Genomic DNA, 15307 nt, shown 5'->3' on the forward strand with positions numbered 1-15307 from the left:
GTAAAGGACCTCTTCAAGGAGAACTACAAACCACTGCTCAGTGAAATAAAAGAGGACACAAACAAATGGAAGACCATACCATGCTCATGGATAGGAAGAATCAATATTATGAAAATGGCCATACTGCCCAAGGTTATTTATAGATTCAATGCCATCCCCATCAAGCTACCAATGAGTTTCTTCACCGAATTGGAAAAAACTGCTTTAAAGTTCATATGGAACCAAAAAAGAGCCCGCATTGCCAAGACAATCCTAAGTCAAAAGGACAAAGCTGGAGGCGTCATGCTACCTGACTTCAAACTATACTACAAGGCTACAGTAACCAAAACAGCATGGTACTGGTACCAAAACAGAGATATAGACCAATGGAACAGAACAGAGTCCTCAGAAATAATACCACACATCTACAGCCATCTGATGTTTGACAAACCTGAGAGAAACAAGAAATGGGGAAAGGATTCCCTATTTAATAAATGGTGCTGGGAAAATTGGCTAGCCATAGGTAGAAAGCTGAAACTGGATCCTTTCCTTACTCCTTATACAAAGATTAATTCAAGATGGATTAGAGACTTAAATGTTAGACCTATTACCATAAAAACCCTAGAAGAAAATCTAGGTAGTACCATTCAGGACATAGGCATGGGCAAGGACTTCATGTCTAAAACACCAAAAGCAACGGCAGCAAAAGCCAAAATTGACAAATGGGATCTAATTAAAGTAAAGAGCTTCTGCACAGCAAATGAAACTACCATCAGAGTGAACAGGCAACCTACAGAATGGGAGAAAATTTTTGCAATCTACTCATCTGACAAAGGGCTAATATCCAGAATCTACAAAGAACTCAAACAAATATACAAGAAAAAAGCAAACAACCCCATCCAAAAGTGGGGAAAGGATATGAACAGACATTTCTCAAAAGAAGACATTCATACAGCCAACAGACACATGAAAAAATGCTCATCATCACTCGCCATCAGAGTAATGCAAATCAAAATCACAATGAGATACCATCTCACACCAGTTAGAATGGCAATCATTAAAAAATCAGGAAACAACAGGTGTTGGAGAGGATGTGGAGAAATAGGAACACTTTTACACTGTTGGTGGGATTGTAAACTAGTTCAACCATTATGGAAAACAGTATGGCACATCCTCAAGGATCTAGAACTAGATGTACCATATGACCCAGCCATCCCACTACTAGGTATATACCCAAAGGATTATAAATTATGCTACTACAAAGACACATGCACACATATGTTTATTGTGGCACTATTCACAATAGCAAAGACTTGGAATCAACCCAAATGTCCATCAGTGACAGACTGGATTAAGAAAATGTGGCACATATACACCATGGAATACTATGCAGCCATAAAAAAAGATGAGTTTGCGTCCTTTGTAGAGACATGGATGCAGCTGGAAACCATCATTCTTAGCAAACTATCACAAGAGGAGAAAATCAAACACCGCATGTTTTCACTCATAGGTGGGAACTGAACAATGAGTTCACTTGGACTCGGGAAGGGGAACATCACACACTGGGGCCTATCATGGGGAGGGGGGTGGGGGGAGGGATTGCATTGGGGAGTTATACCTGATATAAATGATGAATTGATGGGTGCTGACGAGTTGATGGGTGCAGCACACCAGCATGGCACAGGTATACATATGTAACAAACCTGCACGTTATGCATATGTACCCTAGAACTTAAAGTATAATAAAAAAATTAAAAAAAAAAGTGAGATTATTGAATGATATGATAGTTCTACTTTCAAGTTTTTGAGGAATCTTCATACTGTTTTCCATAGTGTCCATACTAATTTACATTTTCACCAATAGTATGTACCCAAGTTATATTTCATTTTTCTCCAAATCGTCACCACATGTTATCTTTTTTCTCTTTGGTAATAGCCATTCTAACTACATTTATGTGATATCTCATTGTGGTTTTGATATACATTTTTTTGATGATTAGAGGTTTAGCATTTTTTAATATACCTGTTTGCCGCTTGTATATCTTCAGCTGCATATGTCCATTGAGATCATTTGCCCTATTTTTAATCAAACTTTTTTATTTTTTTTGCTAATGAATTTTTATTTTATCATATAGTCTGCATATTAACCCTCTTTCTCATGTAAACTCTGGAAATATTTTCTTCTATTCTGTGAGTGGTCTCTTTCCTCTGATGATTGTTTCCTTTGCTATTCAGAGCTTATAAGTTTCATATAACCCCATTTGTCTACATTTGCTTTTGTTCTTTGTGCTTTTGAAGTCTTATTCAAAATAATTTTTGTAGAGACCAGTGTCATGAAGTGTTTTTCTCTGTTTTCTTCTGGTATTTTTATAGTGTTGGTTTTTATATTTAAGTATGTATTATATTTTGAGTTGATTTTTTTAAATCAGGAAAGATATAGAATCTAATTTCATTCTTCTGCATGTGGATACGAATTTTCCTAGCACCATTTATTGAAAAAACTGTATTTCCTCAATCTGTACTTTTGGTCCCTTTGCCAAAAGTCTGTTAGCTGTAGATGTTTGTATTTATTTCTGAAATCTTTATTCTTTTCCATTGGTCTATGTGCCTATTTTTATGCCAGCACCATGATATTTTAATTAGTATAGTTTTTTTTTAGTGTATTTTAAATTAAGATGGCATTGTGGCTGCAGCTTTGTTTTGTTTTATTTTTACTCAATATGGCTTCAACTGTTTGTGGTCTTTTGTGACTCCCAACAACCTTAGGACAGTTTTTTATTTTTCTATTTCTGAGAATAATATCATTGACATTTTTATAGAGATTACACTGAATCTGCAGATTGCTTTCTATAATAAGGACATTTTAAGAATACTAATTATTCCAATTCATGAACACAGGATATCTTTCTGTTTATTTGTGTTTTTTTCTATTTCTTTCTTTTGTGTTTTACAGTTTTCAGTGTAGAGATCTTTCACCTCATTGGTTAAATTTATTCTTTGGTATCTTAAATATTTTTAGCTATTATAAATGTAATTGTTTTCTTGATTTTTTTCTCATAGTTTATTATTTGCTTGTAGATATGCTTCTGATTTTTGTGTGTTTATTGTGTATTCTGTAACTTTACTGAATTTAACATTAGTTCTAACAGTTTTTGGTAGAGTCTTTAGGGTTTTTAATACATAATAATACGCTCTGCAAATGAGGACAGTTTGACTTTCTCATTTCATATTTGAAAGCCTTTTATTTATTTGTCTTTGTTAAATGCTCTATCTGAGACTTCCAGTACTAGATTGAATAGAAGTGATGACAGTGCACAATTTTTTACTTTTTTTTCCAGATCTCACAGAATAATATTTCAACTTTTTTCTGTTATAGTATGAGGTTAGTTGTGGGTTTGTCATATGTGGGATTTATTGTGTTGAGGTATGTACTTTCTATGTCTAATTTGTTTGGAGTTCTACCATAAAGGGATTTTTAATTTTATCAATTGTGTTTTCTGCATCTATTGAAATAATCATGCGGTTTTATTAATGGGATAGATTACATTTATTGATTTGTGTGTGTTGCACTGTACTTGCATCCCTGGGATAAATCCCACTAGATCATAGTGTATGAGACTTTAAATGTGTGTTGAATTTGGTTTGCTAATATTTTGTTGAGGATTTTTTTAACCTATTTTTATTAGTGATAGTGACATATAGTTTTATTTTATTGTGTGTCTTTTTCTGGTTTGGTATGAGGATAATGCTTGCGTAATAGAATAAATCTGAAAAATTTCCCTCTTCTTAAATTTTTTGGAACACTTTGAAAGAAATTATTTAAGTGTTTGTTAACATTTAGCAGTGAAGTAATCAGGTCCTGGGCTTTTTTGATAGGATACTTTTTATTATTGTTTCAATCTCATTACTCCTTATTGGTCTGATATAATTTGGATATTTTTCTCCTCGAAATCTCATGTTGATATGTGATTCCTAGTGTTGGAAGTGAGGCCTGATAGAATGCTTTTTTTAAATGGGGGAAGATTCTTCATGGATGGGTTGGTGCCCTTTCATTGTAATGAGCCGGTCTCACTCTGTTAGCTCCCATGAGATCAGCTGTTTAAAGGGTCTGACACTTCTTTCTTTCTTTCACTTGATACTTGTCTTCCCATGAGTAAAAGCTTCCAGAGGCCCACGCCAGAAGCAGACACTGTTGCCATGCGTCTTGTACAATCTGCAGAACTGGGAGCCAAATGAACTTATCTTTGTAAATTACCCAGCCTCAGGTTTTTCTTGATAGCAATGCAAAACTGACTAAAACTTGCTGTGTTCAGATTTTCTGTTTTTCCATGATTCAATATGTGTTAGTTGTACATTTCAAAAAATTGTATTCTAAGTTTTCTAATTTATTGACATATAGTTGTTCATATCTTTATGATCTGTTGTATTTCTGTAGTATCAGTTATGGTCTGTTTTTTCATTTCTAATTCTATTTATTTGAGCCTTCTTTTATCTTAGTTTGACTGGTTAAAGTTTTATCAATTTTATATTTAAAAAAACTCTTATCAATGTTTTGTGATTTTATAGTATCTATTTTGTTTATTTCTGTTGGCTTTTACTATTTATTTGCTTATAATTTTGGATTCAATTTGTTTTCACTTATTTGGTTCTTTGAGGTGTAATATTAGGTTGTTTATTTGAAATATTTTCTCTTTATTGAGGCAGGGGTTTATTGCTATAAGTTTCCCGCTGAGTACTGCCTTTGTTGTATCCCATAGTTTTGGTATGTTATGCTTCCATTTTAATTTGTTTCTTTTTTTTTTAAATTTCCCTTTCAATGTGTTCATTAACTCATTCATTGTTTAAGAGCATATTATTTAACTTCTGTGTATCTGAATCATTTCAGATGATTCTTCTGTTGTTAAGTTCTACTTTTATAACATTTTGGTTGGAAATAAAATTTGATATACTTTTAATTTTAAAAATTTATTGAGACTTATTTTGTGGCCTATCCTGGAGAATGTTCTGTGTACACTACAGAAGTATGCATTAGGCTGCTGTTAGATTGACAGCATCTCTCCATACACACACACACACACACACACACACACACATATATGTATATATGCACATACACATACAGGGATATATGTTTTATATATATATATATAAAATGTTCCTTCTGTACTACAGAAGAATGTGTATTCTGCTGCTGTTGAATAGACAGCATCTGTCTAGATAGATAGGTGCAGACATACAGATATAAATATATCTGTTAGGTCCAAATTCAGTTCAGTTCCACTTCTTCCTTATCCATTTTCTCTCTGGTTTATCTATTATTGAAAGTGGTGTATTAAGTTCTCTAATTGTTTTGCTATCTATTTTTCCCTTCATGTTCATTAATATTTGCTTTATATACTCAGGTGCTTCAATGTTGGGTGCATATATATTTACAATTGATATGACTTATCATTGAATTGTGCCCTTTATCATAAAATAATACTCTTCTTTGTCACTTATGACAATTTCTAATTTGGAGTTTATTTAACTTTTCATAGAAGTATAGCCACTTCTGCTGTCTTTTGGTTACCATTTGAATGAAATACCTTCCTTTGTTTTTTAACTTTCAGTTTATGTGTGTGTTTAAAGTGGATCTCTTCTAGGCAACATAGCTGGATCATATATTTTTTTAAATCTTTATCTACTCTTTTTTGATTGGAGAATTTAATGTATTTTCAATCAAAGTAATTACAGGTAAGAAATTGCTACATACATTTTGTTAGCTGTTGTGTTTATTTTGGTTTATTTTGTAGCTCATCTATTCTTTCCTCTTTTGTTGTAAATCTTTGTTTGATGTGGTGATTTTCTTTGGCATGAATTTTTGTATTTCTTTATCCTTATAATTTGTATATCTACTACAGTTTAGCTTTGTGTTTATCGTGAAGATTACATAAAACATCTCATGGTGTAATAGACTATAGACTGCTAACAACTTCAGTCACATTAGAAATGTCTATACTTTTACCCTACCCCGCAATAATTTATGTTTTTGATGTCACAATTTACATCTATTTAAATTATGTATTTCTTAACAACTTATTGTAGCTATTATTAATCTTGACTATTTTGACTTTTAAGCTTTCTAATAGAGAAATAAATGATTTTCAGAGCACCATAACAGTCTTGGAATATTTTAAGTTTTACTATATATTTACCAGTGAATTTTATGCTTTCTTTTGTTTTCATGGGAATCATTAGCATTCTTCACTACTACTTGAAAAACTTCTTTAAGCATTTTTTGCGGGGTAGGTCTGGTGGTAATGTATTACCTAAACTTTTGCTTCTGTGAAACAGACTTTACTTCTCACTCATTTCTGAAGGACAGCTTTACTGGGTATAGTATTTTAGACTGAAGTTAGCTTTTATCTTCTTTCAGCACTTTGAATATATTATCTCATTTTCCTCTGGCATTCAGGGTTTCTGCTGAGAAATCTGCTGATAGTCTTATGGGGATTTCCTTATTTGTAACTTGATGCTTTTCTCTTGCTGTTTTTAAAATTCTCTGTAATTAACTTTTGACAGTGTATTATAATGTGTCTCATTAAGATCATTTTTTATTTGAACGTGTTTGGGGACCTTTAAGCTTCATGGACTTGGATGTCTGTATGCCTCCTAAGACTTGGAAAGTTTTCTGTAATTATTGCATTAAATAAGCTTCTTATGCCATTCTCCATATTTTCTTGCTCTTGAAATTTCTTAATGTAAAAATTTGTTTGCTTAATAGTATTCATTAATTTTTATAGGCTTTCTTTACTATTTTAAACCTTTTGGATTTTAAATGATGTGAATTAGTGTTTTTTAAATTGTTGGTAATCTCTACATTTCTATGCAGGCTAAAATATTTTAATAATTGGCTTTCTCCTTTATAATAGTGAATTCTGTTATTCATTTTGGCTAACTGACTTGAAGAACTGTCTGTGGAAACCATGGGACTGTTTATTGATGTCACCTGTTCTGTGTCAGGTCAGGTGCAAGGAAGCATAAACTTAGTTCAGGTCAAGGTTACAAAGGTAAGGGGAGAGGATGGAAAACACTGCAGTGAGAAGCATGGTTAAAAAAGATTTTACCCTTCTTAGAGAAGAGAAGAGTTTAATTTTTATTAGGTCCTCATTTTATAGCTGAGGAAACTGAAGTTCATAGACCATATTTGATGACTCCAGATCACTCAGCTTCCTATATAAAAGAAATGCTCTGGGAATCTGGAGCTTCCATCTTTCATATCCAACATATTGCACTGTATATATCAGTGGGGTTGAGTTCATTTTAAATGATTTTTATAACTCAAAAGGTGTATAAACATGCTAAAATGCCTGGTTAGAATGATGTTTGTATGATGACTTGCCCTTGCAATGTGTAGCTAGTCCTTAGCGTCCAAATAGACTCATTAAAATTGCCTTGGTTTTCTTTATATTAACATTACAATTTTCTAGATGAAGGCAATGAGTTTCAAAAAGATTCAGTGAATTGTTCAAATGATAACTTAGGACTTAAAATTAGCTACTTGAATTCTAAGCCTGTAATTGGGCCACCATACAAAATTACATTATCCTTGTACAATCATATTGTTATAATTGTCTTTCTGTATTTTACAAACTTCTCTGGAAATCATGTTACTATTCCTTCACCATTACAGGAGTACAAATTGTAGAAGCAGTATAATTTATGATTATTATTATTTCTATAGTGTCGGCAAAAGTATATTTAATCCATGAATACCTAAAGCTTGATGCTATAAATTTGGAGAGGATGGTAAAGTGAGACTGATATTTATCTTTATGACTGTACACTTTCATTAATTTGAATTTCACCAATTCACACTTCAGAATATTTTAGTTATGCTATTTGCTATACTGTAATAAAATCGCCTGAGCTTTGACTTACATGAAATTAAATGGTTTGGTAGGAAAATTAATATTTTATCATAATATACTGGAATTGCGAAAATAGCATAAGGGATGCTTTCAGGTGTCCAAGGACTTGAGAAATCATTTACATACAAGCAATTGACATGTTAATTTCAACTCATTCTTATCTACTCATTGAAGCTAGTAAGCTTCAGAACATGAGCGCTTTGTTAGTCTACTTCCAGTTACAGTACGTAACAGAGAGTATTGAAAATGCGTGTTGTTAAAAAAAATCTATAATTTGGACCTTTGACTGAGGAAAACTAATCCAAATTAATGAGTTTTCTACAATAATGATGACAAACTTTATGCTTTCTGATAAATAAAAGAGAAACTATGATCTAAGTTTTAGTTTCTATTCTCAGGACTAATTGCTTATTTAATCAAGAATTTCTGCCTTGGTTATAATTTTAATTATTCAATGAATATAGATTTGCATTTTTAGAAGTATGTAGAAACTTAAATTTTTTTAATTTTTAAAGTTGAGCGCCAGGCAAAGAATATATGCAGTAACAGCCAATTCAGGATGTCTGGTTAAGAATTCAGATAAACTAAGAAAAAATGAGTAAATATTAGTACAAGTCCAATCATGAATCTGAGACTATATCTGGTGAACTGTTGATGTTCAAGTGTGTTAGAAGTCATTAGAGAAAGGGCCAATGAATCAAGTATTTGCATGTTGGAGGGAGACTAGAGGACGCATGAGTTACAAAAACTATTATGAAAAAATACGGTATTGAATCAAGAAAAAGACCTAGGGTTCAAGTTTTAACAGTGCTACTTAACAATTATGTGGTTTTCTGCAGATTAACTTTGTGGCACCTCTATTTCCTTCTCTGCAGAAATGCTGAGCATAATGCCTGCATTCTCCACTCCTGTGAGTTTACTATGAATATTAAAAAATACCAATGCATTCTGAAAATGTTCTATAAATATAAGGTCTAGAATAGTTTAAAAGATACCCTATTAAATGACTAATTTGACCTAGAAAAATTCCGGGTTTGGTGATTTTAAAGAAGTTAAGAAAGATCACTTTGTTCTCCCCATGCTGACTGAGAGCTCTCCGTTCTTCACTAACAGAAAATCTGTCAAATAAGAGATTCTGACCAAGAATGCTAGAAAAATCCATGATGGAATGGCACTGAAAATAGTGGAGCCCAAGGCAAAAGCATGATTGCATTAATTGGTAGCCTGCTGGCCCCTAAAAATGTACTGCAGCACTGCAGAGGCAATTGTCAATACAAAGGCTCCCAAGAACAAGTATTTTCTCTTCATTATGGTATTAGAGTTTATACATAAAGTCATCTGAAAATTAACATTGATTTTAACATCGAGCTTCAATCCTCTATTACTTAAAGTTTATTTATTGGATCCCTTTTTTTCTAGATCAGCTTGATTGTCTAAGCCTCAAGTAAAAGCAACATTGGTTTGTTCCTTTCATGTTTTGTCTTTTCAGTAAATAGTAGTCAAGTTTCAGAAATAACACTAAAATAAATTATTTAAAAATTATCACTGGAATAAAGAGCATAGGTGTCACATGGGCTGTAAGTTGTTCTGGCAGCCCAAGGCAATGAGCTGCAAACAATTTGTACAGAAATATTTTAGGAAGGTGTCACTCTCCAAACTCAGAGCTAAAGTTTCCAAAAAAAGTCACAGGTCAGGGAAATTGTTCATCTGAGAACTACAGTTGGTCACAGAAATGCAAGGTATAAATTGGATAAGGTTCCACTGAATCAGTATCTATTCTAATAATATAAGGGTTAGGGAGCCAATTCTTATCTTTTGGAAACTTCACTGGATTTAGGTTCCTGAACAAATTTAGCTCAGTGGAAACTTGAGTTTCCATAAGACTTCAACTGGGGGATAAAAACTCTAATTTCAATTCTATTAGTAACTAGATGTTTAATCTTGAGCAAACAGAATAAGATCCTTAAGTCTTATTTTCTTTATCTATGAATAAGAGAACATGTAATGGAAAAACTATTATCTGTCAAATGGCTTTCTTAAGATAATCAGATGATGTCATATATTCCAAACAGTCAGAACTCATTAAGTGCTAACTAATGTTCATTAAATTGGAGTTTTAAATGTTGCATTGTATTATTTGGACCTTAGTCAGTTGAGAAGTTTTTTTTTTTTTTTTCTATTTAATTTTCAAAATTTATGTGTTGTTATGTTGTTTGGGTTTATTATTGTTTTAATAGCCAATTCCCAGAAAGAACATGGGGTTACCCTCTTCAACAATTTCCTTGATTTCTTTTCTTCCTTTCCCTTTGCTTTCTTCTGTCAGTCTTTCCTCTCTCATTCATGTTTGACTCCCACATGAGAACATGCTGGACAGGGTTCTTCCAGGTTCAGCAATAGTGTTGTGACTGAGGGAGCTGTCATTCTCTTTATCTACAACTTACTAAACTTCAGTAATTTAAGAAAATGCTTCCTGGCTCAAATCCCTTGAGTTCAGCAAATATATTTCCACTGCCCTTATTGTTTCTGTTCCTAATTGTTAACAGGGGGAAAAATCTAGGCAGTACAAACTTCAGAAGGTGCTACTTTACTTAGGAGATTTCCTATAGTCTTTAAGGAATGGTTTGATTTCCTTCATTCTGTCTTCACTAGATGACATAGATTTAAGAAATTATGGTTAAACACAATGGAAATCAGTAGGTTGAGATGAATACAGTTGAGAATGTTTTCTCATTATTAAACTGCCTTTTAAAAAAGTAGTTATTTACCTGGGTTAAATTCCTTGTTCTAATATATGCTATGGTCTTGGGCATATAACAGGAATTCTCAATCAGAAAAGGTTCTCTTTCTGTAATATGGGAATACAAATATTATGTGTATCATAAAGTTGTAGTAAATAAGCTAGTAGTTGCAATGATTAAATGAGCTAATGTTTGCAATGATTTAGAACTGTGTTGTACATGGCGAAACTGTGGAGCCATTATTATCATTATTGTGTTTTTTACAATGTTTAATGTCACTTGAAAGAAATTGCATCATTCCTTAGAGGAAACACTTGCTACTTAACTAATGTTCACTACATTTATTCTATTTGAATAAGCCTATGTAATATATATGTAAAAACATATATGACCAAATTCATACACACGTAATTGTTAATATCCTTCTAAATATTTTAACCAAGTGTTTCAGTTTTCTCGGTGTAACTGGTAATTGACTGGATTAACGAGAAAAGAAAGCAAGTCAGGAAGTATTGAACAACACACTATGTAAACAGAACTGACACTGCTAATGCTGCCAGTCTTTCATTTTAAATAATTGTAGAAAAAATCATTCTTTCCCACTATATTCTTAGTCATCACATTTACTAAAGTCTTTCTATACATGGACTGCTCCATAGTCTCTATAAACGTTAAAAGTGGAGTCAGAATACAATAGGAAGAAGTCTATTGTTTTGATTCCTAAATTTTAAAAAAATTAGGTTTAAAAATTTACACCTACATAGATCTGTTTTTCTTTGAAATATAATAATATTGTATGCTTGATCAATACATATCACAACTTCCTTTGGAGATTTACATTATTTTTGATATTTTGTTATACTGCAAATATTATAGCTCAAAATATGTAAACCACTTAAATATAATCGTGCAAGTACAGTTTAGTCACATAATCTAGGGTTAAGTGTAATAATACAGATTTAATAATTTGGGAACAACCATAAAGATCTCAGACTCAAAGGTCAGAAAAGCCTGTATTTAAATTCCATCAACACCAGCCAGGCCCAGTGGGTCCAGCCTGTAATCCCAGGACTTTGGGAGGCCAGGAGGATTGCTTAAGCATGGGAGTTTGAGGCCAGCCTGGGCCACATGGTGAAATTCCGTCTCTACCAAAAGTACAAAAATTTTGGCAGACATGGTGGGATGCACCTGTGATCCCAGCTACTGGATAGGGTGAGTGGCAGCATTGCCTGAGCCCCGAGGCGGTGGTTGCAGTGAGCCGAGATCGCACCACTGCACTCCCGCCCAGGTGACAGAATGAGACTCCGTCTCAATAAATAAATTCCATTAACACCACCTACTTACCTGTGATACTGGAGGAAAAATTGCTTAACCTTTCTGAGCTTCCCTCTCCGTTCCTGTAAAATGACAATTATATTGCTTTCCATCTCAGCAAAATGAGATTAGAAGAAATAAAAGACTAAAAACACCACTAACCTATGCTCTCCAAAAAGAAAAATCAACTGAAGGCCCCCGTGGCTACCTCTCTGAATCCACTCTGAGTTTGCATGGGGCCATGATGCCTGTGGGATGCTCCAGGTAATGTCTAAGAACAAGCCTTCAAGTCACAGTAAGCCCATTCCTGAAAAAAGCAAGCCTCCTTCACTAGAAGGTTTGGTGGGAGACTTTTCTTAGAACCATGTTGCAGCCCCCAAGATCTTTCATGCTCAAGCTTCCTACCTTTCCTCTCTCCTTCACAGATATCCAATCTGTACCATGGTGGGAAAAACCCCTCTTATTCTGTTCTCCATCCTAACCCTCTATCCTACTCAGAAATTTCCAACAATAAATTGACTATCCTTAATAATCTCCTGGCGTCTGCTTCTCTGCAAGAACAAACTAATACATCATGTAGTGCATTGCCTGACACTCAGTGTTTTAGAGATATATTTTAAAAACCTTATAGGAACAGATACCACAAGATAGATAAATTCTGTACAGACATTGTGTAAAATGAATATACAGAACTTCTATTATCTCCTTTACAAAATTTTTATTGTATATACAATCTAAAAATAAATTTCTTCATTTATTTTACATTGCAGCAAAATTATCAGTACATTGTATATTATTTGTGTACTTACATTTTTTTCTCAGCAGCTTCTTCATCCACTTTTTATTTTCACCTATTCATGCATCAATATTTCAGTACTTCTGACTACATTTTTATTTAAAAGAGTGAATTGAATTAATAAATTTGAAATTTAGCCATAGGGTGTCAAGGTGATTTTAAAGATGTGGGGATCACATGAAATGAACATATAGGCAAGAAAAAAAAGAAAATGATCACTCAAAGAATTTGTGTTAAATACAAAAGAAAAACTGAACTGATCATACTTTTCCGCCTTATGAAGCAATGCTATTTGTATGTGGGTGGCAGAAGGTACGAAGGAGGAAGTATGGAAAAAAGTGAAAAAGAATAAGAAAGGAAGACAAGAGCATACACATTCACAAAAAAAAAAAAAAAAAAATGGAGATTTCAGTTCTCCAAGGAATGAAGCAGCTCTTTCTTGGTTCACATATTTTGTCATCTTTTTTCTCTGTGTTTGCACAGTGTAAAACTGAAGTTTTGCCATTCTTGCCCTGAAACTCCTGAGTTATCATCTTTGATTCTGGAATTATAATTGTTTGCAGATACCAAAAAAAAAAAAAATCTTCAATATCATATGAGAAGACAAGGTTCTCAGAATTTTTTTCTCACTAATACAGATTCTCCATTAGTAATTTGATAACTTCTAAAGAAGTAATAATTTTTGGGTAGCTACCCAATAGTGACATCGCTGGGTCGAATGGTAGTTCTATTTTTAACTCTTTAAGAAATCTCCATACTGTTTTACATAAAGGTTGTACAAATTTACATTTCCACCATAGTGTATACATATTTTCTGTTCTCCACATCTTCATCACCATTTGTTGTTTGACTTTTTAGTAGCCATTCTGACTGGTGTGAAATTGTATCTCACTGTGGAGGGGGGCGGAGCAAGATGGCCCAATAGGAACAGCTCCAGTCTCCATCTCCCAGCGCGAGCGACACAGAAGACCGGTGATTTCTGCATTTTCAACTGAGGTACTGGGGTCATCTCACTCGGGAGTGCCGGACAATCCGTGCGGGTCAGCTGCTGCAGCCTGACCAGCGAGAGCTGAAGCAGGGCGAGGCATCGCCTCACCTGGGAAGCGCAAGGGGGAAGGGAGTCCCTTTTCCTAGCCAGGGGAACTGAGACACACAACACCTGGAAAATCGGGTAACTCCCACCCCTATACTGCGCTGTAACACCAGCACACCGGAGAATATATCCCACACCTGGCCGGGAGGGTCCCACGCCCACGGAGCCTCCCTCCTTGCTAACACAGCAGTCTGCGGCAATCTACCCGCAAGGCAGCAGCAAGGCTGGGGGAGGGGCGCCCGCCATCGCTGAGGCTTAAGTAGGTAAATGAAGCCGCTGGGAAGCTCGAACTGGGTGGAGCTCACAGCAGCTCAAGGAAACCTGCCTGTCTCTGTAGACTCCGCCTCTGGGGACAGAGCTCAGCTAAAGGAGCAGAAGCCTGTGCAGACACGAACGACTCTGTCTGACAGCTTTGAAGAGAGCAGTGGATCTCCCAACACGGACGTTGAGATCTGAGAAGGGGCAGTCTGCCTGCTCAAGTGGGTCCCTGACCCCTGAGTAGCCTAACTGGGGGACATCCCCCACTAGGGGCAGTCTGACACCCCACACCTCACAGGGTGGAGTACACCCCTGAGAGGAAGCTTCCAAAGCAAGAATCAGACAGGTGCACTCACTGTTCAGCAATATTCTATCTTCTGCAACCTCTGCTGCTGATACCCAGGCAAACAGGATCTGGAGTGGACCTCAAGCAATCTCCAACAGACGTATAGCTGAGGGTCCTGACTGTTAGAAGGAAAACTATCAAACAGGAAGGACACCTATACCAAAACCCCATCAGTACGTCACCATCATCAAAGACCAGAGACAGATAAAACCACAAAGATGGGGAAAAAGCAGGGCAGAAAAGCTGGAAATTCAAAAAATAAGAGCACATCTCCTCCTGCAAAGGAGCACAGCCCATCGCCAGCAACGGATCAAAGCTGGTCAGAGAATGATTATGATGAGATGAGAGAAGAAGGCTTCAGTCCATCAAACCTCTCAAAGCTAAAGGAGGAATTACGTACCCAGTGCAAAGAAACTAAAAATCTTGAAAACAGAGTGGAAGAATTGACAGCTAGACTAATTAATGCAGAGAAGGTCATAAACGAAATGACAGAGATGAAAACAATGACACGAGAAATATGTGACAAATGCACAAGCTTCAGTAACTGACTCGATCAACTGGAAGAAAGAGTATCAGTGATGGAGGATCAAATGAATGAAATGAAGCGAGAAGAGAAACCAAAAGAAAAAAGAAGAAAAAGAAATGAACAAAGCCTGCAAGAAGTATGGGATTATGTAAAAAGACCAAATCTACGTCTGATTGGGGTGCCTGAAAGTGAGGGGGAAAATGGAACCAAATTGGAAAACACTCTTCAGGATATCATCCAGGAGAACTTCCCCGACCTAGCAGGGCAGGCCAACATTCAAATTCAGGAAATACAGAGAATGCCACAAAGATACTCCTCCAGAAGAGCAACTCCAAGACACATAATTG

Source organism: Piliocolobus tephrosceles, chromosome 14, assembly GCF_002776525.5.
Source record: "Piliocolobus tephrosceles isolate RC106 chromosome 14, ASM277652v3, whole genome shotgun sequence".
NCBI classification, from domain to species: domain Eukaryota; kingdom Metazoa; phylum Chordata; class Mammalia; order Primates; family Cercopithecidae; genus Piliocolobus; species Piliocolobus tephrosceles.